The 26,075-nt window shown below is 39.8% G+C and overlaps 49 non-coding genes across 49 annotated transcripts; all 49 read left to right on the top strand.

The window, feature by feature from the left end:
• Positions 1-310: 310 nt before the first annotated feature.
• Trnas-cga lies at positions 311-393 on the top strand. Its single transcript has one exon. It is a non-coding gene; the product is annotated as a tRNA-Ser (tRNA).
• A 521-nt stretch (positions 394-914) lies between these two features.
• Positions 915-997, top strand: Trnar-ucg. The gene has a single exon. It is a non-coding gene; the product is annotated as a tRNA-Arg (tRNA).
• Positions 998-1,080: 83 nt separating this feature from the next.
• On the top strand, positions 1,081-1,162 carry Trnas-uga. Its single transcript has one exon. It is a non-coding gene; the product is annotated as a tRNA-Ser (tRNA).
• A 352-nt stretch (positions 1,163-1,514) lies between these two features.
• Positions 1,515-1,597, top strand: Trnas-cga. The gene has a single exon. It is a non-coding gene; the product is annotated as a tRNA-Ser (tRNA).
• Positions 1,598-1,678: 81 nt separating this feature from the next.
• Trnas-uga lies at positions 1,679-1,760 on the top strand. The gene has a single exon. It is a non-coding gene; the product is annotated as a tRNA-Ser (tRNA).
• Positions 1,761-2,114: 354 nt separating this feature from the next.
• Positions 2,115-2,197, top strand: Trnas-cga. Its single transcript has one exon. It is a non-coding gene; the product is annotated as a tRNA-Ser (tRNA).
• An 82-nt stretch (positions 2,198-2,279) lies between these two features.
• Trnas-uga lies at positions 2,280-2,361 on the top strand. The gene has a single exon. It is a non-coding gene; the product is annotated as a tRNA-Ser (tRNA).
• A 353-nt stretch (positions 2,362-2,714) lies between these two features.
• Positions 2,715-2,797, top strand: Trnaq-cug. Its single transcript has one exon. It is a non-coding gene; the product is annotated as a tRNA-Gln (tRNA).
• Positions 2,798-2,876: 79 nt separating this feature from the next.
• Trnas-uga lies at positions 2,877-2,958 on the top strand. Its single transcript has one exon. It is a non-coding gene; the product is annotated as a tRNA-Ser (tRNA).
• Positions 2,959-3,307: 349 nt separating this feature from the next.
• Positions 3,308-3,390, top strand: Trnar-ucg. The gene has a single exon. It is a non-coding gene; the product is annotated as a tRNA-Arg (tRNA).
• Positions 3,391-3,469: 79 nt separating this feature from the next.
• Trnas-uga lies at positions 3,470-3,552 on the top strand. Its single transcript has one exon. It is a non-coding gene; the product is annotated as a tRNA-Ser (tRNA).
• A 5,662-nt stretch (positions 3,553-9,214) lies between these two features.
• Positions 9,215-9,296, top strand: Trnas-uga. Its single transcript has one exon. It is a non-coding gene; the product is annotated as a tRNA-Ser (tRNA).
• Positions 9,297-9,646: 350 nt separating this feature from the next.
• On the top strand, positions 9,647-9,728 carry Trnas-cga. Its single transcript has one exon. It is a non-coding gene; the product is annotated as a tRNA-Ser (tRNA).
• Positions 9,729-9,806: 78 nt separating this feature from the next.
• Trnas-uga lies at positions 9,807-9,888 on the top strand. The gene has a single exon. It is a non-coding gene; the product is annotated as a tRNA-Ser (tRNA).
• Positions 9,889-10,242: 354 nt separating this feature from the next.
• Trnas-cga lies at positions 10,243-10,324 on the top strand. The gene has a single exon. It is a non-coding gene; the product is annotated as a tRNA-Ser (tRNA).
• A 78-nt stretch (positions 10,325-10,402) lies between these two features.
• Trnas-uga lies at positions 10,403-10,484 on the top strand. Its single transcript has one exon. It is a non-coding gene; the product is annotated as a tRNA-Ser (tRNA).
• A 346-nt stretch (positions 10,485-10,830) lies between these two features.
• Trnas-cga lies at positions 10,831-10,912 on the top strand. Its single transcript has one exon. It is a non-coding gene; the product is annotated as a tRNA-Ser (tRNA).
• Positions 10,913-10,991: 79 nt separating this feature from the next.
• Trnas-uga lies at positions 10,992-11,073 on the top strand. Its single transcript has one exon. It is a non-coding gene; the product is annotated as a tRNA-Ser (tRNA).
• Positions 11,074-11,421: 348 nt separating this feature from the next.
• On the top strand, positions 11,422-11,503 carry Trnas-cga. Its single transcript has one exon. It is a non-coding gene; the product is annotated as a tRNA-Ser (tRNA).
• Positions 11,504-11,580: 77 nt separating this feature from the next.
• Positions 11,581-11,662, top strand: Trnas-uga. The gene has a single exon. It is a non-coding gene; the product is annotated as a tRNA-Ser (tRNA).
• A 344-nt stretch (positions 11,663-12,006) lies between these two features.
• Trnas-cga lies at positions 12,007-12,088 on the top strand. The gene has a single exon. It is a non-coding gene; the product is annotated as a tRNA-Ser (tRNA).
• A 77-nt stretch (positions 12,089-12,165) lies between these two features.
• Trnas-uga lies at positions 12,166-12,247 on the top strand. The gene has a single exon. It is a non-coding gene; the product is annotated as a tRNA-Ser (tRNA).
• A 349-nt stretch (positions 12,248-12,596) lies between these two features.
• Trnas-cga lies at positions 12,597-12,678 on the top strand. Its single transcript has one exon. It is a non-coding gene; the product is annotated as a tRNA-Ser (tRNA).
• Positions 12,679-12,756: 78 nt separating this feature from the next.
• Trnas-uga lies at positions 12,757-12,838 on the top strand. Its single transcript has one exon. It is a non-coding gene; the product is annotated as a tRNA-Ser (tRNA).
• Positions 12,839-13,182: 344 nt separating this feature from the next.
• Positions 13,183-13,265, top strand: Trnas-cga. The gene has a single exon. It is a non-coding gene; the product is annotated as a tRNA-Ser (tRNA).
• Positions 13,266-13,349: 84 nt separating this feature from the next.
• Trnas-uga lies at positions 13,350-13,431 on the top strand. Its single transcript has one exon. It is a non-coding gene; the product is annotated as a tRNA-Ser (tRNA).
• A 348-nt stretch (positions 13,432-13,779) lies between these two features.
• Trnas-cga lies at positions 13,780-13,861 on the top strand. The gene has a single exon. It is a non-coding gene; the product is annotated as a tRNA-Ser (tRNA).
• Positions 13,862-13,940: 79 nt separating this feature from the next.
• On the top strand, positions 13,941-14,022 carry Trnas-uga. The gene has a single exon. It is a non-coding gene; the product is annotated as a tRNA-Ser (tRNA).
• Positions 14,023-14,370: 348 nt separating this feature from the next.
• Trnas-cga lies at positions 14,371-14,452 on the top strand. Its single transcript has one exon. It is a non-coding gene; the product is annotated as a tRNA-Ser (tRNA).
• Positions 14,453-14,800: 348 nt separating this feature from the next.
• On the top strand, positions 14,801-14,882 carry Trnas-cga. Its single transcript has one exon. It is a non-coding gene; the product is annotated as a tRNA-Ser (tRNA).
• A 79-nt stretch (positions 14,883-14,961) lies between these two features.
• Trnas-uga lies at positions 14,962-15,042 on the top strand. Its single transcript has one exon. It is a non-coding gene; the product is annotated as a tRNA-Ser (tRNA).
• A 346-nt stretch (positions 15,043-15,388) lies between these two features.
• On the top strand, positions 15,389-15,470 carry Trnas-cga. The gene has a single exon. It is a non-coding gene; the product is annotated as a tRNA-Ser (tRNA).
• A 79-nt stretch (positions 15,471-15,549) lies between these two features.
• Positions 15,550-15,631, top strand: Trnas-uga. The gene has a single exon. It is a non-coding gene; the product is annotated as a tRNA-Ser (tRNA).
• A 348-nt stretch (positions 15,632-15,979) lies between these two features.
• Positions 15,980-16,061, top strand: Trnas-cga. The gene has a single exon. It is a non-coding gene; the product is annotated as a tRNA-Ser (tRNA).
• Positions 16,062-16,143: 82 nt separating this feature from the next.
• Positions 16,144-16,225, top strand: Trnas-uga. The gene has a single exon. It is a non-coding gene; the product is annotated as a tRNA-Ser (tRNA).
• A 352-nt stretch (positions 16,226-16,577) lies between these two features.
• Trnas-cga lies at positions 16,578-16,659 on the top strand. The gene has a single exon. It is a non-coding gene; the product is annotated as a tRNA-Ser (tRNA).
• An 81-nt stretch (positions 16,660-16,740) lies between these two features.
• Positions 16,741-16,822, top strand: Trnas-uga. The gene has a single exon. It is a non-coding gene; the product is annotated as a tRNA-Ser (tRNA).
• Positions 16,823-17,169: 347 nt separating this feature from the next.
• Positions 17,170-17,251, top strand: Trnas-cga. Its single transcript has one exon. It is a non-coding gene; the product is annotated as a tRNA-Ser (tRNA).
• Positions 17,252-17,328: 77 nt separating this feature from the next.
• Positions 17,329-17,410, top strand: Trnas-uga. Its single transcript has one exon. It is a non-coding gene; the product is annotated as a tRNA-Ser (tRNA).
• A 349-nt stretch (positions 17,411-17,759) lies between these two features.
• Positions 17,760-17,841, top strand: Trnas-cga. The gene has a single exon. It is a non-coding gene; the product is annotated as a tRNA-Ser (tRNA).
• Positions 17,842-17,920: 79 nt separating this feature from the next.
• On the top strand, positions 17,921-18,002 carry Trnas-cga. The gene has a single exon. It is a non-coding gene; the product is annotated as a tRNA-Ser (tRNA).
• Positions 18,003-18,081: 79 nt separating this feature from the next.
• On the top strand, positions 18,082-18,163 carry Trnas-uga. Its single transcript has one exon. It is a non-coding gene; the product is annotated as a tRNA-Ser (tRNA).
• A 346-nt stretch (positions 18,164-18,509) lies between these two features.
• On the top strand, positions 18,510-18,592 carry Trnar-ucg. Its single transcript has one exon. It is a non-coding gene; the product is annotated as a tRNA-Arg (tRNA).
• A 76-nt stretch (positions 18,593-18,668) lies between these two features.
• On the top strand, positions 18,669-18,750 carry Trnas-cga. Its single transcript has one exon. It is a non-coding gene; the product is annotated as a tRNA-Ser (tRNA).
• Positions 18,751-18,822: 72 nt separating this feature from the next.
• On the top strand, positions 18,823-18,904 carry Trnas-uga. Its single transcript has one exon. It is a non-coding gene; the product is annotated as a tRNA-Ser (tRNA).
• Positions 18,905-19,252: 348 nt separating this feature from the next.
• On the top strand, positions 19,253-19,334 carry Trnas-cga. Its single transcript has one exon. It is a non-coding gene; the product is annotated as a tRNA-Ser (tRNA).
• Positions 19,335-19,411: 77 nt separating this feature from the next.
• Trnas-uga lies at positions 19,412-19,493 on the top strand. The gene has a single exon. It is a non-coding gene; the product is annotated as a tRNA-Ser (tRNA).
• Positions 19,494-19,841: 348 nt separating this feature from the next.
• Trnas-cga lies at positions 19,842-19,923 on the top strand. Its single transcript has one exon. It is a non-coding gene; the product is annotated as a tRNA-Ser (tRNA).
• Positions 19,924-20,001: 78 nt separating this feature from the next.
• On the top strand, positions 20,002-20,083 carry Trnas-uga. Its single transcript has one exon. It is a non-coding gene; the product is annotated as a tRNA-Ser (tRNA).
• The last annotated feature ends 5,992 nt before the right edge of the window (positions 20,084-26,075 follow it).

Genomic DNA, 26,075 nt, shown 5'->3' with positions numbered 1-26,075 from the left:
AAAGGTCACTGGTGAATACTCGCTCGCTGGCACAAAATAAGACAAATAATTGCTCGAGTAGAAAATAGACAGCAAACTGTAGAGTGGGGAGAAAGAGAATGAAAGAAATCCAAGTTAAAAAGTTAGAAACTCAGGTTAAATGTTTGCCGTTTATTTCCGGAAACATTGTGCGCTGTGTATGCAATGGAGTGCGATGTGGGACAGAATTGGTTATATTGCATTTTGAATTGTGCTGATGTGTTACTCTGAGATGGGTGAAACCCTCGTGAGAAGTTGCTGCTGAGTGTGTTTGAAGCCCCCTGACGTGAGTGCTAATGATGGCCGAGCGGTTAAGGCGTTGGACTCGAAATCCAATGGGATATTCCCGCGCAGGTTCGAATCCTGTTCACAGCGTCTTAGTGGTTTTTTTGCTATTTAACCAAATCCGACAATCTACAAAATAGTTCCCTTACTGATGAGGGTGAATGGCACAGCTGTGATGGCCGAGTGGTTAGGGCGTTGGACTTGAAATCAATACAGGTTATTCGCGGGCAGGTTCGAATCCTGTTCACAGCGTATCTTTGCACTTTGGGAGATTAACGTCTTCTTTGAATCCCAGCTCCAAAGGTCACTGGTGAATACTGCTCGCTGGCACAAAATAAGACAAATAATTGCTCGAGTAGAAAATAGACAGCAAAACTGTAGAGTGGGGAGAAAGAGAAAAGAAAGAAATCCAAGTTAAAAAAAGTTAGAAACTCCGAGGTTAAATGTTTGCCGTTTTATTTCCGAAACATTGTGTGCTGTGCTGTATGGGGAGTGTGATGTAGACAGAATTGGTTATATTGCATTTTGAATTGCGCTGATGTGTTACCTTGAGATGGTGAAACCCTCGTGGAGTAGCTTGCCTGAGTGTGTTTGAAGCCCCTGACGTGAGTGCTGTGATGGCCGAGTGGTTAAGGCGTTGGACCTCGAAATCCAATGGGATATTCCCGCGCAGGTTCGAATCCTGTTCACAGCGTCTTAGTGGGTTTTTTTTGCTATTTAACCAAATCTGACAATCTACAAAAATAGTTCCCTTTACTGATGAGGGTGAATGGCAGAGCTGGGATGGCCGAGTGGTTAAGGCGTTGGACTTGAAATCCAATGGGTTATTCCCGCGCAGGTTCGAATCCTGTTCACAGCGTATCTTTTTGCACTTTGGGAGATTAACGTCTTTCTTTGAATCCTGCTCAAAGGTCACTGGTGAATACTGCTCGCTGGCACAAAATAAGACAAATAATTGCTCGAGTAGAAAATAGACAGCAAAACTGTAGAGTGGGAGAAAGAGAATGAAAGAAATCCAAGTTAAAAGTTAGAAAACTCAGGTTAAAATGTTTGCCGTTTTATTTCCGAAACATTGTGTGCTGTGTATGGGTGGAGTGTGATGTAGACAGAATTGGTTATATTGCATTTTGAATTGTGCTGATGTGTTACTCTGAGATGGTGAAACCCTCGTGAGTAGTTGCCTGAGTGTGTTTGAAGCCCCTGATGTGAGTGCTGTGGATGGCCGAGTGGTTAAGGCGTTGGACTCGAAATCCAATGGGATATTCCCGCGCAGGTTCGAATCCTGTTCACAGCGTCTTAGTTGGTTTTTTGCTATTTAACCAAATCCGACAATCTACAAAATAGTTCCCTTTACTGATGAGGGTGAAATGGCAGAGCTGTGATGGCCGAGTGGTTAAGGCGTTGGACTTGAAATCCAATGGGTTATTCCCGCGCAGGTTCGAATCCTGTTCACAGCGTATCTTTTTGCACTTTGGGAGATTAACGTCTTTCTTTTTGAATCCCGTTTCAAAGGTCACTGGTGAATACTGCTCGCTGGCACAAAATAAGACAAATAATTGCTCGAGTAGAAAATAGACAGCAAAACTGTAGAGTGGGAGAAAGAGAATGAAAGAAATCCAAGTTAAAAGTTAGAAACTCAGGTTAAATGTTTGCCGTTTTATTTCCGGAAACATTGTGTGCTGTGTATGGGTGGAGTGTGATGTAGACAGAATTGGTTATATTGCATTTTGAATTGTGCTGATGTGTTACTCTGAGATGGTGAAACCCTCGTGAGTAGTTGCCTGAGTGTGTTTGAAGCCCCTGACGTGAGTGCTGTGGATGGCCGAGTGGTTAAGGCGTTGGACTCGAAATCCAATGGGATATTCCCGCGCAGGTTCGAATCCTGTTCACAGCGTCTTAGTGGGGTTTTTTTGCTATTTAACCAAATCCGACAATCTACAAAATAGTTCCCTTTACTGATGAGGGTGAATGGCAGAGCTGTGATGGCCGAGTGGTTAAGGCGTTGGACTTGAAATCCAATGGGTTATTCGCGCGCAGGTTCGAATCCTGTTCACAGCGTATCTTTTGCACTTTGGGAGATTAACGTCTTTCTTTTTGAATCCTGCTTCAAAGGTCACTGGTGAATACTGCTCGCTGGCACAAAATAAGACAAATAATTGCTCGAGTAGAAAATAGACAGCAAAACTGTAGAGTGGGAGAAAGAGAATGAAAGAAATCCAAGTTAAAAAGTTAGAAACTCAGGTTAAATGTTTGCCGTTTTATTTCCGAAACATTGTGTGCTGTGTATGGGTGAGTGTGATGTAGACAGAATTGGTTATATTGCATTTTGAATTGTGCTGATGTGTTACTCTGAGATGGTGAAACCCCTCGTGAGTAGTTGCCTGAGTGTGTTTGAAGCCCCTGATGTGAGTGCTGTGATGGCCGAGTGGTTAAGGCGTTGGACTCTGAAATCCAATGGGATATTCCCGCGCAGGTTCGAATCCTGTTCACAGCGTCTTAGTTGGTTTTTTGCTATTTAACCAAATCCGACAATCTACAAAATAGTTCCCTTACTGATGAGGGTGAATGGCAGAGCTGTGATGGCCGAGTGGTTAAGGCGTTGGACTTGAAATCCAATGGGTTATTCCCGCGCAGGTTCGAATCCTGTTCACAGCGTATCTTTTGCACTTTGGGAGATTAACGTCTTTCTTTGAATCCTGTTTCAAAGGTCACTGGTGAATACTGCTCGCTGGCACAAAATAAGACAAATAATTGCTCGAGTAGAAAATAGACAGCAAAACTGTAGAGTGGGAGAAAGAGAATGAAAGAAATCCAAGTTAAAAGTTAGAAACTCAGGTTAAATGTTTGCCGTTTTATTTCCGAAACATTGTGTGCTGTGTATGGGTGAGTGTGATGTAGACAGAATTGGTTATATTGCATTTTGAATTGTGCTGATGTGTTACTCTGAGATGGTGAAACCCTCGTGAGTAGTTGCCTGAGTGTGTTTGAAGCCCCTGATGTGAATGCTGTGATGGCCGAGTGGTTAAGGCGTTGGACCTCGAAATCCAATGGGATATTCCCGCGCAGGTTCGAATCCTGTTCACAGCGTCTTAATTTTTTTTTTGCTATTTAACCAAATCCGACAATCTACAAAATAGTTCCCTTACTGATGAGGGTGAATGGCAGAGCTGTTGATGGCCGAGTGGTTAAGGCGTTGGACTTGAAATCCAATGGGTTATTCGCGCGCAGGTTCGAATCCTGTTCACAGCGTATCTTTTGCACTTTGGGAGATTAACGTCTTTCTTTTGGATTGCCTCCCTTGATTTGATTGAGGGTGGACGTGCTTTCATCGGCTCTCTGCAGATTCAGCAAGTTTTCATATTTACCGACTGATAAACACATCATGGAAGTTCTTAAACAACCGAAGGTATTGTGAGAAGTCACCACCTATCAGCAATAGAGAGGTGTGCTTGACATAATCTGCACGATGAAGGAACTGGGCTCAGATAATGCCTGTGATGAAAACAAAAAGAAATGGCGGACTGAATACGTCTGAATTTCACAAACGTGAGTACAAGAAAGAGGCTACTTTGAGAGTAGAGACTGGATTTGATAGAGTAAAAGCATCTGATATTATTAATGCGATAGAAGATGATTTTGGTGAAGAAAGTGTATTTGCATGTGTACCGAGAGGCGGCTGGTATGAAGTCACTGTGTGTGATGTGGAAACCGCAAAAGTTGTGGCGGGGGAGATTTCCATCAGTGGAAAAGGATACAACTGTAGACTTGTTACAGATAAATCCTTGGTTGTGTCATTTTTACATCTAACCCCCTACATCGAAGACAGTCAAATCATGGACATGTTACATGCATTCGGCGTAGAGGCAGTCTCCGATATAAAAGAGACATTTCATAAAAGACGCAAAGAGGAAAATCACAGATGGAACTAGGTATGTCAGAGTTAAATTTCCTTCGGGATTAAAGTCGCTTCCATACAGTGTGAAATTCGACACGTGTGATGGACCTCAACATTTCAGGATCATTCATAATGGACAAGTTAAAACGTGCAACCTGTGTTTCGAAACAGATCATGTCATGGCTGAATGCCAGTTGGTGGAGTGCCGTGTTTGCCACGAAAAGGACACATTGCACGAGTTTGTCCACGAAAAAGACGTTGTGGCAATTGCAAACATTTTATGAGACAATGCAAATGTGACATAAACAGGAATGAAGAACCAGTCACAGAACAAACTAGACATACATCTGTTTCAGAAAATGAGACAATCGAAGACAGTGTGTATATGGATCCATATAGTTTGTGTATGGAACCGATTGAAGGGGAGACAGCCAATTATGAAAATGACTGGTCTTTGTCGGGCCCTACTAAAACCAACAGCAAAGTAAACGACAAAACGGATAGTGCATCTGTCATTGAACCTCATGATGTTGTAGAAGAGAGAATGAATGTGGAAAGTGAGAATGAAAAGGGTGGGAGTAAAAGTGAGAATGAAGAAGAAGGAAAGGGAGAGAAAGAGGTTATTGGCGAGGAGAAAACTGATCACAAACCATCTCCAGCCAATGGTAAGCAGAATACCAAATTTAAAAAAATACAAGGTATGAATGAGGAAAGAGTTGTCAGCTTGTCTGAGGAAAGAAAGAGGAAAAAAGCAGTAAATGGAGGGAATGGAATGAGTAAGAAGCAAATGAGAAAGGTCAAGGCTAGAGGTAAAGTTGATGGTAAAAAACATGACGTGAATGACTTTGAATGTGAATACGAAGATTAACAATGTATCACCTCTATTACACCTTAATTGTCATGGTGGTAATCATGTCATGGAATGTGAATGGTCTGAGAGATGTTTCTAAAGTTCATCATGTTTTCACAACTGTGAAAAATTCACATGCTGATATTTGTTTTCTTCAGGAAACTTTTGGGATGACGATTTCGTAAAACACTATAAACATCTGTGGCAAGGGCAAATATTTATTAATAATTGTCCCAATGAAAAAAGGAAGGGAGTGGCAATACTCTTCTCGTCACGGTTTCCCAACAAGGTAAATTTTCACAGTTGTGACAACACTGGTAGACTTTTAAAAGTGACTTTTGAACATGATAGCGTTCTGTATTCATGTGTAAATGTTTATGCACCAAATAATGCAACTGAGAGAATTGTATTTTATGACTTATTAGTTACATATTTATCAGGAGATAATGTGATAGCAGCAGGAGATTATAATGAGATTACAGATGTATTCATGGATAGAGCAGCTAATATGAAATCCTTTAATATTAAGAGTAGTAATAAATTACAAAACATCATACGTTGCAAAAACCTATGTGATATATGGAGATACAGAAATCCAGATAAGAGAGAATTCACACGACAGCAAATTGTCGAAGGCGAAATGAAACAGTCTCGTATTGATTTCATTTTGATTTCTAGATCCCTAATTCCTCATGTAATGAATACATATATAAAATATTCAACTAAAAGCGATCATAATATCACATGCCTAAATTTAGATTTCTCTCATGTAGAGAAAGGTGCTGGATTATGGGTTTTCAATAATCAGTTGCTTCAGAACACTGAATTTCGGCTGAGGGTGATAAGCATTATCAATGAAAGTTTATTATGTCCACTTTATGAAGAAGAAACATTAATATGGTGGGATAACCTTAAATATAAACTTAAAAAATGTGCAATTTATTTTTCTTGCAAAAAAGCAAAGAAGAAAAAATGTGAATACTACAAATTGCAAAATAATTTACGCCGCGAATATGACAAGTTATCTAAACATCCTAATCATGATCTTACGTACATCCAAAGTCTTCATAGAGATTTGGAGAAATATGAACAAACTAAATGTCAAGGGGCTATTCTACGCTCAAAAGTTCAGTGGGCTTTAGAATGTGATAAAACACATCTTTTTTCTTACATTTAGAAAAATGTAAACAAGAATCTAATTGCATCAAAGAAATTATGACAAAAAATGGTTTAACTCGTAGAACTGAAGATATTCTTGATCACGCATATTCATTTTATTCCAAGTTATATTCAATCGGAGAAACTGATCTATATAAGCAAGATAAAATTCTAGATTTAATAACTGATGTTCTTCCAGATAAAGATAGAGAAAGTCTTGAAGATGCTATTTCCATAGAAGATCTAACTAATGCTCTGAAAGGTATGAAAAGAAATAAATCTCCAGGTAACGATGGACTTACAGTTGAATTTTATGCTGCATTTTGGGAGATACTTTAAACCCATATTTGGACGAGTGGTGAAATGTATTTTTTGATGAAAAAACCATGTCAAGATCAATGAAAAAGGTGTTATTAGCCTCTTCTATAAGAAAAGGGTGATAAAACAGACCTCAGAAATTTTAGACCAATTTCGTTACTCAATGTTGATTGTAAACTTATATCTCGTTCGCTTGCTCTTAAATTAAAAACAATTATGTCAAAATAATTTCGCCGGAACAGTCATGTTGTGTTCCAGGAAGGGATATTTCCGACAACATTCTCTCTATGAGAGACGTTATAGAAATAGCGGATAAAGATAATGAAGATGCATATCTAATCACGATTGATCAAGAAAAGCATTTGATCGCGTCTCACATTCATTCATTTTCAAGATTTTGGAAAAACTAAATTTTGGTACATCATTCATTTCTTGATCCAAACTTTATACACTGACTTAAAAAGCAGTGTAAAATCAATGGTCACCTTTACACCATATTTTCCAATAGAACAATCTGTCCGACAAGGTGATCCCCTCAGTAGCTTAATTTTTGTTATTGTTAGTCAACCCTTGAATTTACTCATTAAGGCTAACTCATCTATACATGCGGTGCAAATCACAAATCAGTGCTCATCTTTAATATATCAACATGCAGACGACACTACTGTTACAGTGTCTGATGCACAGTCTGTATATAATACTTTCGACACTGTGAATGACTATTGTGATGCAACCGGGGCAAAGGTCAATCTAACAAAATCTCAAGTTCTGTGTTTAGGTAAAGCCCGGTCAAACAATATAAATTTTAACTTACCAGTTACTGTTAAAAATGACTGTGTCAAACTATTAGGGATTTTCCTTGGTCCTAATAAAGCTGAATGTGAAAGCAAAAACTGGAAAACCAAAATATCTAAAATTAAGTCTCTGTTAGGGTTGTGGTCACAAAGAAACTTATCCTTACAGGGTAAGTCTATTGTGATAAATACGTTCATAATGTCAAGGTTGTGGTATACTGTACATGTAGTGCCTGTTCCAGAGTGGGCAAGGAAAGAAATAAATTCAGCAATTTCACATTTTATCTGGGGCGGTAAAACCCCACTGGTCAAGCAGTCGACATGCTGTGGTCATTTTACACAGGGGATTATCAATTCCATATTTTAAATACAAAATATATGCATTTAGATTAAAAGTCATTCGAAAACTCATGGATGTCAATTTCCATGCAGTATGGAAGCAAACGTGTTCTGTAAAGTTCATGTCCCAATACATGAACATGGGTTTGAAGAAAACATTTTCAGTATTGTTTACAGTCGTCCTGGTTTTGACCCATATGAACACGTTCTATGCTGAGGTTTTGATTGCATGGGACGAAATCACGTGCGGCAGGCGACTACTTGTCACTAAGCACGAGGATATCATGTCGCAGCCTTTGTTTCATAATCCGCACATTTGCTATAAGGGCAAAATGCTGTTGTTTAGATTTTTCATTGATTCAGGCATTGTTACTATTGCCGACATTTGTTATGAGTTTATCCCCGGCTTTTTACCTCTTCCAGCAATAAAAGAAATTATACACGACCACAGACATGATATACCTGTGTCAGAGATACAGACAGCATACTGTATTATCATTCAGTCATTACCAAGTGAGTGGTTGTCAATTTTATCCAGTAAAACGATAAAACATAACAATGAACATTATTCTGATGCTGTTATTTGCAAAGATGATGTAAATATTTCTTCTAAAGATCTCACAGTTAAATTTAATTATTCCTTATTTGTTAATGCATTATTTTGTGAGCCAACAGCCATTTCATTCTGGGATAACTATGCAATTGACATTAACTGGCCAAAAGTTTGGAAAAGTGTATTCTTGATAGATAAATCCTCTGAACAAATTGATTTGGATTTCAGGTTAAGTCATAATATTATCTACACAAATGAAAAATTATTCAAATATGGCAAAACAGACACTAACCTGTGTCCGGTTTGTAAAACTGAAGTTGAAAATTTGCTTCATATGTTTGTATTCTGTGATGAATTGTATGACACAATTTCCGTTCTTAAATCTCTGTTCACAGATTTAATGAAGGACACTGGATTTTCATTTAATCAGTTAGTTTCCTGGCTTCTATTTGGTTTTAATCATGACAAATCAGTCTCGTCTGAGCACAGTATCAACATATTGCTATCTGTATATAGAATCTCTGTTTTCAAGAAAAGAGCGGTTCTTTCTTTACAGAGATGCAATCTCAGTCTGGAAAAATTATTCAACTGTTACGCAAAACAACACTTTAATCTGTTGTGGTCAAGGTATCAATTTGAAAACCGTGCTGATAAGTTTATTCAGCGATATATCATGCCAGTAAACTTCCTGGACTTAGACGGTAGTAAGCTTGTATTTAAGTATCCGTTTCAAGAATGAAATTCATGTAATGTTATACATGACGTGAATGCAATTCAACATCTGTGATACCTTTTAGCCTTTTATGTAACATTATAAATGCTTCATGTACAATATCTTCTGTAATAAAATTTTATTAAAGAGAAAAGGCGTTGGACTCGAAATCCAATGGGATATTCCCGCGCAGGTTCGAATCCTGTTCACAGCGTCTTAGTTTTTTTTGCTATTTAACCAAATCCGACAATCTACAAAATAGTTCCCTTTACTGATGAGGGTGAATGGCACAGCTGTGATGGCCGAGTGGTTAAGGCGTTGGACTTGAAATCCAATGGGTTATTCCCGCGCAGGTTCGAATCCTGTTCACAGCGTATCTTTTGCACTTTGGGAGATTAACGTCTTTCTTTTGAATCCCGTTTCAAAGGTCACTGGTGAATACTGCTCGCTGGCACAAAATAAGACAAATAATTGCTCGAGTAGAAAATAAACAGCAAAACTGTAGAGTGGGAGAAAGAGAATGAAAGAAATCCAAGTTAAAAGTTAGAAACTCAGGTTAAATGTTTGCCGTTTCATTTCCGAAACATTGTGTGCTGTGTATGGGTGAGTGTGATGTGGACAGAATTGGTCATATTGCATTTTGAATTGTGCTGATGTGTTACTCTGAGATGGTGAAACCCTCGTGAGTAGTTGCCTGAGTGTGTTTGAAGCCCCTGACGTGAGTGCTGTGATGGCCGAGTGGTTAAGGCGTTGGACTCGAAATCCAATGGGATATTCCCGCGCAGGTTCGAATCCTGTTCACAGCGTCTTAGTTGGGTTTTGCTATTTAACCAAATCCGACAATCTACAAAATAGTTCCCTTACTGATGAGGGTGCATGGCAGAGCTGTGATGGCCGAGTGGTTAAGGCGTTGGACTTGAAATCCAATGGGTTATTCCCGCGCAGGTTCGAATCCTGTTCACAGCGTATCTTTTTGCACTTTGGGAGATTAACGTCTTTCTTTTTGAATCCCGTTTCAAAGGTCACTGGTGAATACTGCTCGCTGGCACAAAATAAGACAAATAATTGCTCGAGTAGAAAATAGACAGCAAAACTGTAGAGTGGGAGAAAGAGAATGAAAGAAATCCAAGTTAAAAGTTAGAAACTCAGGTTAAATGTTTGCCGCCGTTTATTTCCGAAACATTGTGTGCTGTGTATGGGTGAGTGTGATGTAGACAGAATTGGTTATATTGCATTTTGAATTGTGCTGATGTGTTACTCTGAGATGGTGAAACCCTCGTGAGTAGTTGCCTGAGTGTGTTTGAAGCCCCTGACGTGAGTGCTGTGATGGCCGAGTGGTTAAGGCGTTGGACTCGAAATCCAATGGGATATTCCCGCGCAGGTTCGAATCCTGTTCACAGCGTCTTAGTTGGGTTTTGCTATTTAACCAAATCCGACAATCTACAAAATAGTTCCCTTAGTAGTGAGGGTGAATGGCAGAGCTGTGATGGCCGAGTGGTTAAGGCGTTGGACTTGAAATCCAATGGGTTATTCCCGCGCAGGTTCGAATCCTGTTCACAGCGTATCTTTTTGCACTTTGGGAGATTAACGTCTTTCTTTTGAATCCGTTTCAAAGGTCACTGGTGAATACTGCTCGCTGGCACAAAATAAGACAATTGCTCGAGTAGAAAATAGACAGCAAAACTGTAGAGTGGGAGAAAGAGAATGAAAGAAATCCAAGTTAAAAGTTAGAAACTCAGGTTAAATGTTTGCCGTTTTATTTCCGAAACATTGTGTGCTGTGTATGGGTGAGTGTGATGTGGACAGAATTGGTTATATTGCATTTTGAATTGTGCTGATGTGTTACTCTGAGATGGTGAAACCCTCGTGAGTAGTTGCCTGAGTGTGTTTGAAGCCCCTGACGTGAGTGCTGTGATGGCCGAGTGGTTAAGGCGTTGGACTCGAAATCCAATGGGATATTCCCGCGCAGGTTCGAATCCTGTTCACAGCGTCTTAGTTTTTTTTTGCTATTTAACCAAATCCGACAATCTACAAAATAGTTCCCTTACTGAGTGAGGGTGAATGGCAGAGCTGTGATGGCCGAGTGGTTAAGGCGTTGGACTTGAAATCCAATGGGTTATTCCCGCGCAGGTTCGAATCCTGTTCACAGCGTATCTTTTTGCACTTTGGGAGATTAACGTCTTTCTTTTTGAATCCCGTTTCAAAGGTCACTGGTGAATACTGCTCGCTGGCACAAAATAAGACAATTGCTCGAGTAGAAAATAGACAGCAAAACTGTAGAGTGGGAGAAAGAGAATGAAAGAAATCCAAGTTAAAAGTTAGAAACTCAGGTTAAATGTTTGCCGTTTTATTTCCGAAACATTGTGTGCTGTGTATGGGTGAGTGTGATGTGGACAGAATTGGTTATATTGCATTTTGAATTGTGCTGATGTGTTACTCTGAGATGGTGAAACCCTCGTGAGTAGTTGCCTGAGTGTGTTTGAAGCCCCTGACGTGAGTGCTGTGATGGCCGAGTGGTTAAGGCGTTGGACTCGAAATCCAATGGGATATTCCCGCGCAGGTTCGAATCCTGTTCACAGCGTCTTAGTTTTTTTTGCTATTTAACCAAATCCGACAATCTACAAGATAGTTCCCCTACTAGTGAGGGTGAATGGCAGAGCTGTGATGGCCGAGTGGTTAAGGCGTTGGACTTGAAATCCAGTGGGTTATTCCCGCGCAGGTTCGAATCCTGTTCACAGCGTATCTTTTGCACTTTGGGAGATTAACGTCTTCTTTTTGAATCCTGCTTCAAAGGTCACTGGTGAATACTGCTCGCTGGCACAAAATAAGACAATTGCTCGAGTAGAAAAAGACAGCAAAACTGTAGAGTGGGAGAAAGAGAATGAAAGAAATCCAAGTTAAAAGTTAGAAACTCAGGTTAAATGTTTGCCGTTTTATTTCCGAAACATTGTGTGCTGTGTATGGGTGAGTGTGATGTGGACAGAATTGGTTATATTGCATTTTGAATTGTGCTGATGTGTTACTCTGAGATGGTGAAACCCTCGTGAGTAGTTGCCTGAGTGTGTTTGAAGCCCTGACGTGAGTGCTGTGATGGCCGAGTGGTTAAGGCGTTGGACTCGAAATCCAATGGGATATTCCCGCGCAGGTTCGAATCCTGTTCACAGCGTCTTAGTTTTTTTGCTATTTAACCAAATCCGACAATCTACAAGATAGTTCCCTTTAGTAGTGAGGGTGAATGGCAGAGCTGTGATGGCCGAGTGGTTAAGGCGTTGGACTTGAAATCCAATGGGTTATTCCCGCGCAGGTTCGAATCCTGTTCACAGCGTATCTTTTGCACTTTGGGAGATTAACGTCTTTCTTTTTTGAATCCTGCTTCAAAGGTCACTGGTGAATACTGCTCGCTGGCACAAAATAAGACAATTGCTCGAGTAGAAAAGAGACAGCAAAACTGTAGAGTGGGAGAAAGAGAATGAAAGAAATCCAAGTTAAAAGTTAGAAACTCAGGTTAAATGTTTGCCGTTTTATTTCCGAAACATTGTGTGCTGTGTATGGGTGGAGTGTGATGTAGACAGAATTGGTTATATTGCATTTTGAATTGTGCTGATGTGTTACTCTGAGATGGTGAAACCCTCGTGAGTAGTTGCCTGAGTGTGTTTGAAGCCCCTGACGTGAGTGCTGTGATGGCCGAGTGGTTAAGGCGTTGGACTCGAAATCCAATGGGATATTCCCGCGCAGGTTCGAATCCTGTTCACAGCGTCTTAGTTGGTTTTTGCTATTTAACCAAATCCGACAATCTACAAAATAGTTCCCTTACTGATGAGGGTGAATGGCAGAGCTGTGATGGCCGAGTGGTTAAGGCGTTGGACTTGAAATCCAATGGGTTATTCCCGCGCAGGTTCGAATCCTGTTCACAGCGTATCTTTTGCACTTTGGGAGATTAACGTCTTTCTTTTGAATCCTGCTCAAAGGTCACTGGTGAATACTGCTCGCTGGCACAAAATAAGACAATTGCTCGAGTAGAAAAGAGACAGCAAAACTGTAGAGGGGAGAAAGAGAATGAAAGAAATCCAAGTTAAAAGTTAGAAACTCAGGTTAAATGTTTGCCGTTTTATTTCCGAAACATTGTGTGCTGTGTATGGGTGAGTGTGATGTGGACAGAATTGGTTATATTGCATTTTGAATTGTGCTGATGTGTTACTCTGAGATGGTGAAACCCTCGTGAGTAGTTGCCTGAGTGTGTTTGAAGCCCCTGACGTGAGTGCTGTGGATGGCCGAGTGGTTAAGGCGTTGGACTCGAAATCCAATGGGATATTCCCGCGCAGGTTCGAATCATGTTCACAGCGTCTTAGTTGGTTTTTTTGTTTGCTATTTAACCAAATCCGACAATCTACAAAATAGTTCCCCTACTAGTGAGGGTGCATGGCAGAGCTGTGATGGCCGAGTGGTTAAGGCGTTGGACTTGAAATCCAATGGGTTATTCCCGCGCAGGTTCGAATCCTGTTCACAGCGTATCTTTTTGCACTTTGGGAGATTAACGTCTTTCTTTTTGAATCCCGTTTCAAAGGTCACTGGTGAATACTGCTCGCTGGCACAAAATAAGACAATTGCTCGAGTAGAAAATAAACAGCAAAACTGTAGAGTGGGAGAAAGAGAATGAAAGAAATCCAAGTTAAAAGTTAGAAACTCAGGTTAAATGTTTGCCGTTTCATTTCCGAAACATTGTGTGCTGTGTATGGATGAGTGTGATGTGGACAGAATTGGTTATATTGCATTTTGAATTGTGCTGATGTGTTACTCTGAGATGGTGAAACCCTCGTGAGTAGTTGCCTGAGTGTGTTTGAAGCCCCTGACGTGAGTGCTGTGATGGCCGAGTGGTTAAGGCGTTGGACTCGAAATCCAATGGAATATTCCCGCGCAGGTTCGAATCCTGTTCACAGCGTCTTAGTTGGTTTTTGCTATTTAACCAAATCCGACAATCTACAAAATAGTTCCCTTTACTGATGAGGGTGAATGGCAGAGCTGTGATGGCCGAGTGGTTAAGGCGTTGGACTTGAAATCCAATGGGTTATTCCCGCGCAGGTTCGAATCCTGTTCACAGCGTATCTTTTGCACTTTGGGAGATTAACGTCTTTCTTTTTGAATCCTGCCTTCAAAGGTCACTGGTGAATACTGCTCGCTGGAACAAAATAAGACAATTGCTCGAGTAGAAAATAGACAGCAAAACTGTAGAGTGGGAGAAAGAGAATGAAAGAAATCCAAGTTAAAAGTTAGAAACTCAGGTTAAATGTTTGCCGTTTTATTTCCGAAACATTGTGTGCTGTGTATGGGTGAGTGTGATGTGGACAGAATTGGTTATATTGCATTTTGAATTGTGCTGATGTGTTACTCTGAGATGGTGAAACCCTCGTGAGTAGTTGCCTGAGTGTGTTTGAAGCCCCTGACGTGAGTGCTGTGATGGCCGAGTGGTTAAGGCGTTGGACTCGAAATCCAATGGGATATTCCCGCGCAGGTTCGAATCCTGTTCACAGCGTATCTTTTTGCACTTTGGGAGATTAACGTCTTTCTTTTTGAATCCCGTTTCAAAGGTCACTGGTGAATACTGCTCGCTGGCACAAAATAAGACAATTGCTCGAGTAGAAAATAGACAGCAAAACTGTAGAGTGGGAGAAAGAGAATGAAAGAAATCCAAGTTAAAAGTTAGAAACTCAGGTTAAATGTTTGCCGTTTTATTTCCGAAACATTGTGTGCTGTGTATGGGTGAGTGTGATGTAGACAGAATTGGTTATATTGCATTTTGAATTGTGCTGATGTGTTACTCTGAGATGGTGAAACCCTCGTGAGTAGTTGCCTGAGTGTGTTTGAAGCCCCTCACGTGAGTGCTGTGATGGCCGAGTGGTTAAGGCGTTGGACTCGAAATCCAATGGGATATTCCCGCGCAGGTTCGAATCCTGTTCACAGCGTCTTAGTTGGGTTTTTGCTATTTAACCAAATCCGACAATCTACAAAATAGTTCCCTTTACTGATGAGGTGAATGGCAGAGCTGTGATGGCCGAGTGGTTAAGGCGTTGGACTTGAAATCCAATGGGTTATTCCGCGCAGGTTCGAATCCTGTTCACAGCGTATCTTTTGCACTTTGGGAGATTAACGTCTTCTTTTGAATCCTGCTTTCAAAGGTCACTGGTGAATACTGCTCGCTGGCACAAAATAAGACAATTGCTCGAGTAGAAAATAGACAGCAAAACTGTAGAGTGGGAGAAAGAGAATGAAAGAAATCCAAGTTAAAAGTTAGAAACTCAGGTTAAATGTTTGCCGTTTTATTTCCGAAACATTGTGTGCTGTGTATGGGTGAGTGTGATGTGGACAGAATTGGTTATATTGCATTTTGAATTGTGCTGATGTGTTACTCTGAGATGGTGAAACCCTCGTGAGTAGTTGCCTGAGTGTGTTTGAAGCCCCTGATGTGAGTGCTGTGATGGCCGAGTGGTTAAGGCGTTGGACTCGAAATCCAATGGGATATTCCCGCGCAGGTTCGAATCCTGTTCACAGCGTCTTAGTTTTTTTTTTGCTATTTAACCAAATCCGACAATCTACAAAATAGTTCCCTTACTGATGAGGGTGAATGGCAGAGCTGTGATGGCCGAGTGGTTAAGGCGTTGGACTTGAAATCCAATGGGTTATTCCCGCGCAGGTTCGAATCCTGTTCACAGCGTATCTTTTTGCACTTTGGGAGATTAACGTCTTTCTTTTTGAATCCCGTTTCAAAGGTCACTGGTGAATACTGCTCGCTGGCACAAAATAAGACAATTGCTCGAGTAGAAAATAGACAGCAAAACTGTAGAGTGGGAGAAAGAGAATGAAAGAAATCCAAGTTAAAAGTTAGAAACTCAGGTTAAATGTTTGCCGTTTTATTTCCGAAACATTGTGTGCTGTGTATGGGTGAGTGTGATGTAGACAGAATTGGTTATATTGCATTTTGAATTGTGCTGATGTGTTACTCTGAGATGGTGAAACCCTCGTGAGTAGTTGCCTGAGTGTGTTTGAAGCCACTGACGTGAGTGCTGTGATGGCCGAGTGGTTAAGGCGTTGGACTCGAAATCCAATGGGATATTCCCGCGCAGGTTCGAATCCTGTTCACAGCGTCTTAGTATTTTTTTTTTGCTATTTAACCAAATCCGACAATCTACAAAATAGTTCCCTTTACTGATGAGGGTGAATGGCAGAGCTGTGATGGCCGAGTGGTTAAGGCGTTGGACTTGAAATCCAATGGGTTATTCCCGCGCAGGTTCGAATCCTGTTCACAGCGTATCTTTTGCACTTTGGGAGATTAACGTCTTTCTTTTTGAATCCTGCTTCAAAGGTCACTGGTGAATACTGCTCGCTGGCACAAAATAAGACAAATAATTGCTCGAGTAGAAAATAGACAGCAAAACTGTAGAGTGGGAGAAAGAGAAATGAAAGAAATCCAAGTTAAAAGTTAGAAACTCAGGTTAAATGTTTGCCGTTTTATTTCCGAAACATTGTGTGCTGTGTATGGGTGAGTGTGATGTGGACAGAATTGGTTATATTGCATTTTGAATTGTGCTGATGTGTTACTCTGAGATGGTGAAACCCTCGTGAGTAGCTTGCCTGAGTGTGTTTGAAGCCCTGACGTGAGTGCTGTGATGGCTGAGTGGTTAAGGCGTTGGACTCGAAATCCAATGGGATATTCCCGCGCAGGTTCGAATCCTGTTCACAGCGTCTTAGTTGGTTTTTTTGCTATTTAACCAAATCCGACAATCTACAAAATAGTTCCCTTTACTGATGAGGGTGAATGGCAGAGCTGTGATGGCCGAGTGGTTAAGGCGTTGGACTTGAAATCCAATGGGTTATTCCCGCGCAGGTTCGAATCCTGTTCACAGCGTATCTTTTGCACTTTGGGAGATTAACGTCTTTCTTTTGAATCCTGTTTCAAAGGTCACTGGTGAATACTGCTCGCTGGCACAAAATAAGACATATTGCTCGAGTAGAAAATAGACAGCAAAACTGTAGAGTGGGAGAAAGAGAATGAAAGAAATCCAAGTTAAAAGTTAGAAACTCAGGTTAAATGTTTGCCGTTTTATTTCCGAAACATTGTGTGCTGTGTATGGATGAGTGTGATGTGGACAGAATTGGTTATATTGCATTTTGAATTGTGCTGATGTGTTACTCTGAGATGGTGAAACCCTCGTGAGTAGTTGCCTGAGTGTGTTTGAAGCCCCTGATGTGAGTGCTGTGATGGCCGAGTGGTTAAGGCGTTGGACTCGAAATCCAATGGAATATTCCCGCGCAGGTTCGAATCCTGTTCACAGCGTCTTAGTTTTTTTTGCTATTTAACCAAATCCGACAATCTACAAAATAGTTCCCTTACTGTTGAGGGTGAATGGCTGAGCTGTGATGGCCGAGTTTTTAAGGCGTTGGACTTGAAATCCAATGGGTTATTCCCGCGCAGGTTCGAATCCTGTTCACAGCGTATCTTTTTGCACTTTGGGAGATTAACGTCTTTCTTTGAATCCTGCTTCAAAGGTCACTGGTGAATACTGCTCGCTGGCACAAAATAAGACAAATTGCTCGAGTAGAAAATAGACAGCAAAACTGTAGAGTGGGAGAAAGAGAATGAAAGAAATCCAAGTTAAAAGTTAGAAACTCAGGTTAAATGTTTGCCGTTTTATTTCCGGAAACATTGTGTGCTGTGTATGGGTGATGAGTGTGATGTGGACAGAATTGGTTATATTGCATTTTGAATTGTGCTGATGTGTTACCTGAGATGGTGAAACCCCGTGAGTAGTTGCCTGAGTGTGTTTGAAGCCCCTGACGTGAGTGCTGTGATGGCCGAGTGGTTAAGGCGTTGGACTCGAAATCCAATGGGATATTCCCGCGCAGGTTCGAATCCTGTTCACAGCGTCTTAGTTGGGTTTTTGCTATTTAACCAAATCCGACAATCTACAAAATAGTTCCCTTACTAGTGAGGGTGAATGGCAGAGCTGTGATGGCCGAGTGGTTAAGGCGTTGGACTCGAAATCCAATGGGATATTCCCGCGCAGGTTCGAATCCTGTTCACAGCGTCTTAGTTTTTTTGTTGCTATTTAACCAAATCCGACTTTCTACAAGATAGTTCCCTTAGTAGTGAGGGTGAATGGCAGAGCTGTGATGGCCGAGTGGTTAAGGCGTTGGACTTGAAATCCAATGGGTTATTCCCGCGCAGGTTCGAATCCTGTTCACAGCGTATCTTTTGCACTTTGGGAGATTAACGTCTCTTTTTTGAATCCCGCTCAAAAGGTCACTGGTGAATACTGCTCGCTGGCACAAAATAAGACAATTGCTCGAGTAGAAAATAGACAGCAAAACTGTAGAGTGGGAGAAAGAGAATGAAAGAAATCCAAGTTAAAAGTTAGAAACTCAGGTTAAATGTTTGCCGTTTTATTTCCGAAACATTGTGTGCTGTGTATGGGTGAGTGTGATGTAGACAGAATTGGTTATATTGCATTTTGAATTGTGCCGATGTGTTACTCTGAGATGGTGAAACCCTCGTGAGTAGTTGCCTGAGTGTGTTTGAAGCCCCTGACGTGAGTGCTGTGATGGCCGAGTGGTTAAGGCGTTGGACCTCGAAATCCAATGGGATATTCCCGCGCAGGTTCGAATCCTGTTCACAGCGTCTTAGTTTTTTTGCTATTTTAACCAAATCCGACTTTCTACAAGATAGTTCCCTTTAAGTGAGGGTACATGGCAGAGCTGTCATGGCCGAGTGGTTAAGGCGTTGGACTCGAAATCAAATGGGATATTCCCGCGCAGGTTCGAATCCTGTTCACAGCGTCTTAGTTGGGTTTTTGCCCAAATCCGACAATCTACAAAATAGTTCCCTTTACTGATGGAGTGAATGGCAGAGCTGTGATGGCCGAGTGGTTAAGGCGTTGGACTTGAAATCCAATGGGTTATTCCCGCGCAGGTTCGAATCCTGTTCACAGCGTATCTTTTGCACTTTGGGAGATTAACGTCTTTCTTTTGAATCCCGCTTCAAAGGTCACTGGTGAATACTGCTCGCTGGCACAAAAATAAGACAAATTGCTCGAGTAGAAAATAGACAGCAAAACTGTAGAGTGGGAGAAAGAGAATGAAAGAAATCCAAGTTAAAAGTTAGAAACTCAGGTTAAATGTTTGCCGTTTTATTTCCGAAACATTGTGTGCTGTGTATGGGTGAGTGTGATGTAGACAGAATTGGTTATATTGCATTTTGAATTGTGCTGATGTGTTACTCTGAGATGGTGAAACCCTCGTGAGTAGTTGCCTGAGTGTGTTTGAAGCCCCTGACGTGAGTGCTGTGATGGCCGAGTGGTTAAGGCGTTGGACTCGAAATCCAATGGGATATTCCCGCGCAGGTTCGAATCCTGTTCACAGCGTCTTAGTTTTTTTTGCTATTTAACCAAATCCGACAATCTACAAAATAGTTCCCTTACTGATGAGGGTGAATGGCAGAGCTGTGATGGCCGAGTGGTTAAGGCGTTGGACTTGAAATCCAATGGGTTATTCCCGCGCAGGTTCGAATCCTGTTCACAGCGTATCTTTTTGCACTTTGGGAGATTAACGTCTTTCTTTTTGAATCCCGTTTCAAAGGTCACTGGTGAATACTGCTCGCTGGCACAAAATAAGACAATTGCTCGAGTAGAAAATAGACAGCAAAACTGTAGAGTGGGAGAAAGAGAATGAAAGAAATCCAAGTTAAAAGTTAGAAACTCAGGTTAAATGTTTGCCGTTTTATTTCCGAAACATTGTGTGCTGTGTATGGATGAGTGTGATGCGGACAGAATTGGTTATATTGCATTTTGAATTGTGCTGATGTGTTACTCTGAGATGGTGAAACCCTCGTGAGTAGTTGCCTGAGTGTGTTTGAAGCCCCTGACGTGAGTGCTGTGATGGCCGAGTGGTTAAGGCGTTGGACTCGAAATCCAATGGGATATTCCCGCGCAGGTTCGAATCCTGTTCACAGCGTCTTAGTTTTTTTTTGCTATTTAACCAAATCCGACAATCTACAAAATAGTTCCCTTACTGATGAGGGTGAATGGCAGAGCTGTGATGGCCGAGTGGTTAAGGCGTTGGACTTGAAATCCAATGGGTTATTCCCGCGCAGGTTCGAATCCTGTTCACAGCGTATCTTTTTTGCACTTTGGGAGATTAACGTCTTTCTTTTTGAATCCCGTTTCAAAGGTCACTGGTGAATACTGCTCGCTGGCACAAAATAAGACAAATAATTGCTCGAGTAGAAAATAGACAGCAAAACTGTAGAGTGGGAGAAAGAGAATGAAAGAAATCCAAGTTAAAAGTTAGAAACTCAGGTTAAATGTTTGCCGTTTTATTTCCGAAACATTGTGTGCTGTGTATGGGTGAGTGTGATGTGGACAGAATTGGTTATATTGCATTTTGAATTGTGCTGATGTGTTACTCTGAGATGGTGAAACCCTCGTGAGTAGTTGCCTGAGTGTGTTTGAAGCCCCTGACGTGAGTGCTGTGATGGCCGAGTGGTTAAGGCGTTGGACTCGAAATCCAATGGGTGTTACCTACCTTGATTCGGAGGTGTGTGGACGTGTTGACGAGAGAGTGATAGATTTTCTCGGATATCATCGTTTATACTTGCGTCTGGATTTCAATTCGGTGCTTAGAAGGTAGGAGAACATTCACAATGTAATTGTAGGTGAACCTGCCGTATTAGCAAGCACTTTGGTGCGTGCTCAAGACTTTGTCTTTCTTGTTGATATCTTGCCGACTTGATACAAAATGGCGGACATCAAATCAAAAAGAAAGTATCAGAAAGACTGCACAATTGAAGTTCATGTTGGAGATATTAAAGTTATAAGTGCAACTATGCTATCCAATGCATTGGTGGAATATGTATCTGATGTGTGGGCATGTGTTTTGAAAGGCACCGATTGCTATGACGTAACAGTCCCAGATACTACCGAAGCAAGGATTCTTGCAGAAACCGATGTCTTGGTCATAGGAGATCAACACATCTCATTTAGACTTCTTCACAGTGACAGCGTGGTGGTGTCATTTTTACATCTCCCGCCTTACATTGATGATGTAGAAATTGAAAGGCTTCTCATCAAAAAGAGGAATAACAATGAAAAGTGATATACAACACAGGACTCTGAAAGGCACAAACATTTTTGACGGAACACGATATGTGCGGGTTGTATTTCCCCTCAGTGCACCTCATTACCATATTCTATCGGATTTAACACCCTAGATGGATATAGGTACTTTAGAGTTATACATAACAATCAAGAGCGTTTATGTTTCAAGTGCAATTCTGGGGGCCACATGGTCAAAGATTGCCCAAATACCAAATGCTTTAAATGCAATGGACAAGGGCATATAGCCAGAAATTGCAATGCAGAAAGAAAACAGGAACGCAATTGCGATATATGTTTTTCGTTCAATTGATATTTGCAACTGTTTCTCTGATGTTGAAGATAATGATCAGAGCAGTGTTTCTGATTCTGAGCTGGAGAGAGAGCTAGCCCCAACAAAATCGTGGGATGAGGTTCCTCTGGACCATGAGTCAAATGAGAACCATACAGATGAACCAGAAGAAGAAAAAAGACAATGAAGAGGAAGACAGAAAAGGAGAAGAAAAGGAAAGAAAGGCTGAGGAAGCACATCCACGTGCAGTTCCGTCTTCTGAGATCACTCCTAGTTGTGACAAGGAGAAGGACAATGACAGCACAGACCAGAACGCTTTGTCTCAAGATAGACTTGACATAACAGAAGATGATAAAGACATTCGACAAACACTTGTGACACCTGCTAAGTGGACAATTTCTTCACGTAAACGTGCAAGAAGGCACAAACTACAGCCAAAGTTAACAGACACAGTAATACATAGCAATGACTTGAAAAAATAAAGTGAGAGAAAGCAAAAAAGACCAACAAAAGAAAAAAAGAAAGCAGAAAAGGTCAACGACAGAAGAGAACTATCAGGTGTGTCGAAAAGTGTTATGGAAACCTCATAATGTTGTTTTATTATCCATCTATTGCTCTTTATTGTAATGGTCACAATATGGTCATGGAATGTAAATGGACTCCGTGATATAGCTAAAATGCAAAATGTATTTGCACTAATTCAGAATTCGCACGTTGATATTGCATTTTTGCAGGAAACCTTTTGGTCAGATGAATATATAGAAAATATAAACATTTATGGCCAGGAACTATTTTATATTCTAATGCAGAAAATGACAGAAGAGGTGTAGCGATATTAGTCTCAGCTGGTTTTGAGCAAAAAAAAGTTACGATGCTTAAAAAGATGAAGATGGAAGAATAATAAAGGCTTCTTTATCTATTGAAGATAGAACAGTGAGTTTATTAAATGTGTATGCCCCAAAATGAGATTAAGGAGAGAATACATTTCTTCAACAATTTAAGAAAATGGATTGAAAAGAACATTTAATTTGTGCTGGGGCTTTTAATGAGATAATAAATCCTTTACTCTTGATAAGGGCATAAATAATACATCGTTTAACATTCAAAGTAGCAACGTTTTAAACAATTTTCTCACCAATAACAACTTTGTTGATATATGGAGGTATAAAAACTATGACAAAAAGAGTTTACTAGAATGCAGTATGTGTTAGGAGTTCTTAAACAATCTAGAATTGATCTCATAATTGTTTCAAGAGATCTTATTACAAGCGCTATAAACAGTACATTAGATACTCCTCTGTGAGTGATCACAGCATAGTTGCACTGAGGTTGGACTTTTCTTCAGTAGAAAGAGGTCCTGGGGTATGGATTTTTAATAATCAGCTTCTGGAAGATTTCACATTCTACCTAAGAATTATTGCATTAATAGAGGAGGCAAAACAGTGCCCTTTACTTAAAACAGAGCCATTGATATGGTGGGATAACTTAAAAATACAAGTTCAAAACATTTTCCAGATTTTATGCATCTAAAAAGGCAACCAAGCAAAAGCTGATTATTACAAAATTCAAAATAAGCTTAGAATTGAATATCATAAAATATCCTCCATTCCTGGCTATACATCTACTGATTTACAATCATTGAAAAATGAACTTGAGATATATGACAATAATAAATGCAAGGGTGCCATTCTCAGGTCAAAAGCAATAGTAGCACGCTGGATTCAGATAGAAACACCAGTTACTTTCTGAATCTTGAAAAACTAAACAACAGGCTAATTCAATAACATTACTCTTCAAGGAAGATGGTACGATAGCCAGGAGCACAGAGGATATTTTTGGATACTGCTCAGCAATTTTACTCGTCCTTATTTAATGCGGAGCAATGTAATTTAGTAAAACAACAGGGCCCTCATTGATAACATTGAAAAAAAAAACTTTCTGAGGAAGAAAAAAATTCATGTGACCTACCTATTTCTCAGAGTGAGCTTACAGTGGCACTCAAAGGAATGAAAAGAATAAATCACCTGGCCCGGACGGGCTAACTGTTGAGTTTTATTTAAAGTTTTGGGATATTTTATGTCCCTTTTTTAGAAGTTGTGGATGGTATACACAAAGAACATAATCTTTCTCGTTCCATGAAAACAGTATTATCAGTTTGTTTTATAAAAGAAAGGAGACAAGAGAGACATTAAGTGTTACAGACCTATTTCATTGATTAATGTAGATTCTAAACCTCATATCAAGAGTGTTATCGTTGAGATTGAGAAATGTCATGGCTTTATTGTCTCCCCTGAACAATCTTGTTGTGTACCAGGAAGAGACATAGCCAACAACCTTCACTCTGTTCGAGATGTTATTGATGTTATCAATAATCGTAATGATGACTCATATCTCATAAAAAATAGATCAAGAAAAAGCTTTTGACAGGGTTTCACACCAATATTTATTTCAAATTCTTAGGAAATTTATCTTTGGAGATTTATTCATTTCATGGATTAAGATCTTATATACTGATATAAAGAGTTCTGTGAAGTGCAATGGCCATTTGACACCGTATTTCACACTAACCCGTGGAGTTCTCGGCAAGGGGATCCAATGAGTTCTATGCTATACGTTTTGATATCAGAGCCACTGAATTTAATCATCAGAAATAATCCTGATATTCATGGAATTAGCATCAGCAATGATATTAACTCTTTAATATACCAACATGCTGATGACACTACAATTACTGTCTCAGATGTTAACTCTGTCCTTGAAACATTTAGTACAGTTAACCTATATTGTGAGGCAACAGGTGCAAAAATCAACATTGAAAATCTGAAATTTTGTTATTGGGTAAAAATAGGTTTAGTGATTTTTCAATCAAAATTCCGGTTAAAGTTAAGAGGGATTGTATAGAAATACTGGGCATTTATTTTGGCATGGACAAAGCAATGTGAAACATTAAATTGGGGAAAGAAAATTAGACAAAATACAAGCACTGTTAAATTCATGGCTACGCAGACAACTTACTTTACAAGGCAGAGCCATTGTTATTAATATCTTGATGAGCTCTCGTTTGTGGTATATGTTCACTGTACTACCTGTTCCGTATTGGGTTGAGAATAAATTCACTCAATTGTTTAGGAATTTTTGTGGCACAATAAAACTGCCAAAATAGCATACAATACATGCATTGGTGTTTGTTTAGATGGAGGTCTTAATATACCAAATTTACGTTTACGAAAAATATGCATTGAGGCTGAAATTGCTGAGAGTCTTTGTCAATTGCCAGCTCAATTGTATTTGGAAACAAACCATTGTATATTTTATGTCACATCTTTTGACAATGAACTTAGGAATTTATGCCTTATCTCTTGAATATGATAAAACCTATTTACAGAATATAAGCCCATTTTATGCTGAACTATTAGCTGCATGGAATGAATTGAACGAAGGAAAAGACCATTACTTAAAAAATGTAGAAGACATCATGAATCAGCCACTATTTAAAAATCCATTAATTACATTTAATGGAAAACTCTCTTATGTTTCAATCGTTTATTTCAAGTGGAATTATATGTATCAAACATATTTGTTTTGAAGTCATTCCAAAATTCATGTCTGGACATTATTGTGAAAATAGTCCATGACACCTTACCTGAGATGGATATTAGTACCATACAACAATGTTATGGGGTTATTTTATTAGCGCTTCCATCAGAGTGGAAAAGATAATTTTATCAGAGGTTGCCACAAAGCCCCCTCAGGGAACATAATATGCACTGTTGATGAACAGGATCTGTCTGTTGATTTATTTACAACAAAATTTTTGTTATGAAGTTCTCAGGAAAAACATTTCAAGAAACCAGTAGCTATCTCTTGGGTGGAATCAAATTGCTTTAGATATCAATTGGAAAGATATTTGGCTGAATGTATGGGGAAAAGATAAATCAACAGATTCCGTACAGTTAGATTTCAAAAATTGCTCATAATATTGTCTTCACATATGATAAACTCCTAAAAATTGGACTGTCAAACACTGATGTTTGTCCAGTGTGTCAAAGTGAAACAGAAGACATTTTACATCTATTCATCTTCTGTAAAGAGTTATCTTCCTTGCAAGAACTGGTGACTGAAATGTTGACAGATGTGCCAGGATACAGGATTTAGTTTCGACAGTTATCCCTCTGGTTATTGTTTGATTCTTACCAGAAAAGAAGTTGTCATGTAAATCATTCATGGACATTGTATTGTCAATTTATCGTCTTGCTGTATTTAAAAGGAGAGTTATATTGAGCCAAAACACAATCTCATTTCACATGAGGGCATTTTTCAAATCATTGATAAAACGCCATTTTAGCCTGTTGTTGTATAAATATTCGAAAACAAATCAATCACACATTTTCACTCAAAAATATGTCATGAGCAATGCATTCATATCGTTAGATGGAAATGAGATTATTCTCAATCCACCTTTAGGTTAGAACAATACGTAGTTCATTACATCTGAAGAAGTGCATGTATTAGAGCTGAATGAAATACATTGCATATGTATTCATGTACACATGTGGATTGCAAATTGTAAAATACTTATGAATATGCTTTCTCTCTTTACAATTGATATGTTAACCACTACCACACAAACTCTGTGATAAATATTTTATTTTTGAGGTGGTAGTGTGAGCACTGTCTGCGATTGTAATAATCCAATCATGTGAATAAATATTTTAATGAAA

Source organism: Haliotis rubra, unplaced genomic scaffold, assembly GCF_003918875.1.
Source record: "Haliotis rubra isolate DU_JTF1 unplaced genomic scaffold, ASM391887v1 Scf571, whole genome shotgun sequence".
In the NCBI taxonomy this organism is placed as follows: domain Eukaryota; kingdom Metazoa; phylum Mollusca; class Gastropoda; order Lepetellida; family Haliotidae; genus Haliotis; species Haliotis rubra.
This window is presented reverse-complemented; position numbering and strand designations above follow the sequence as displayed.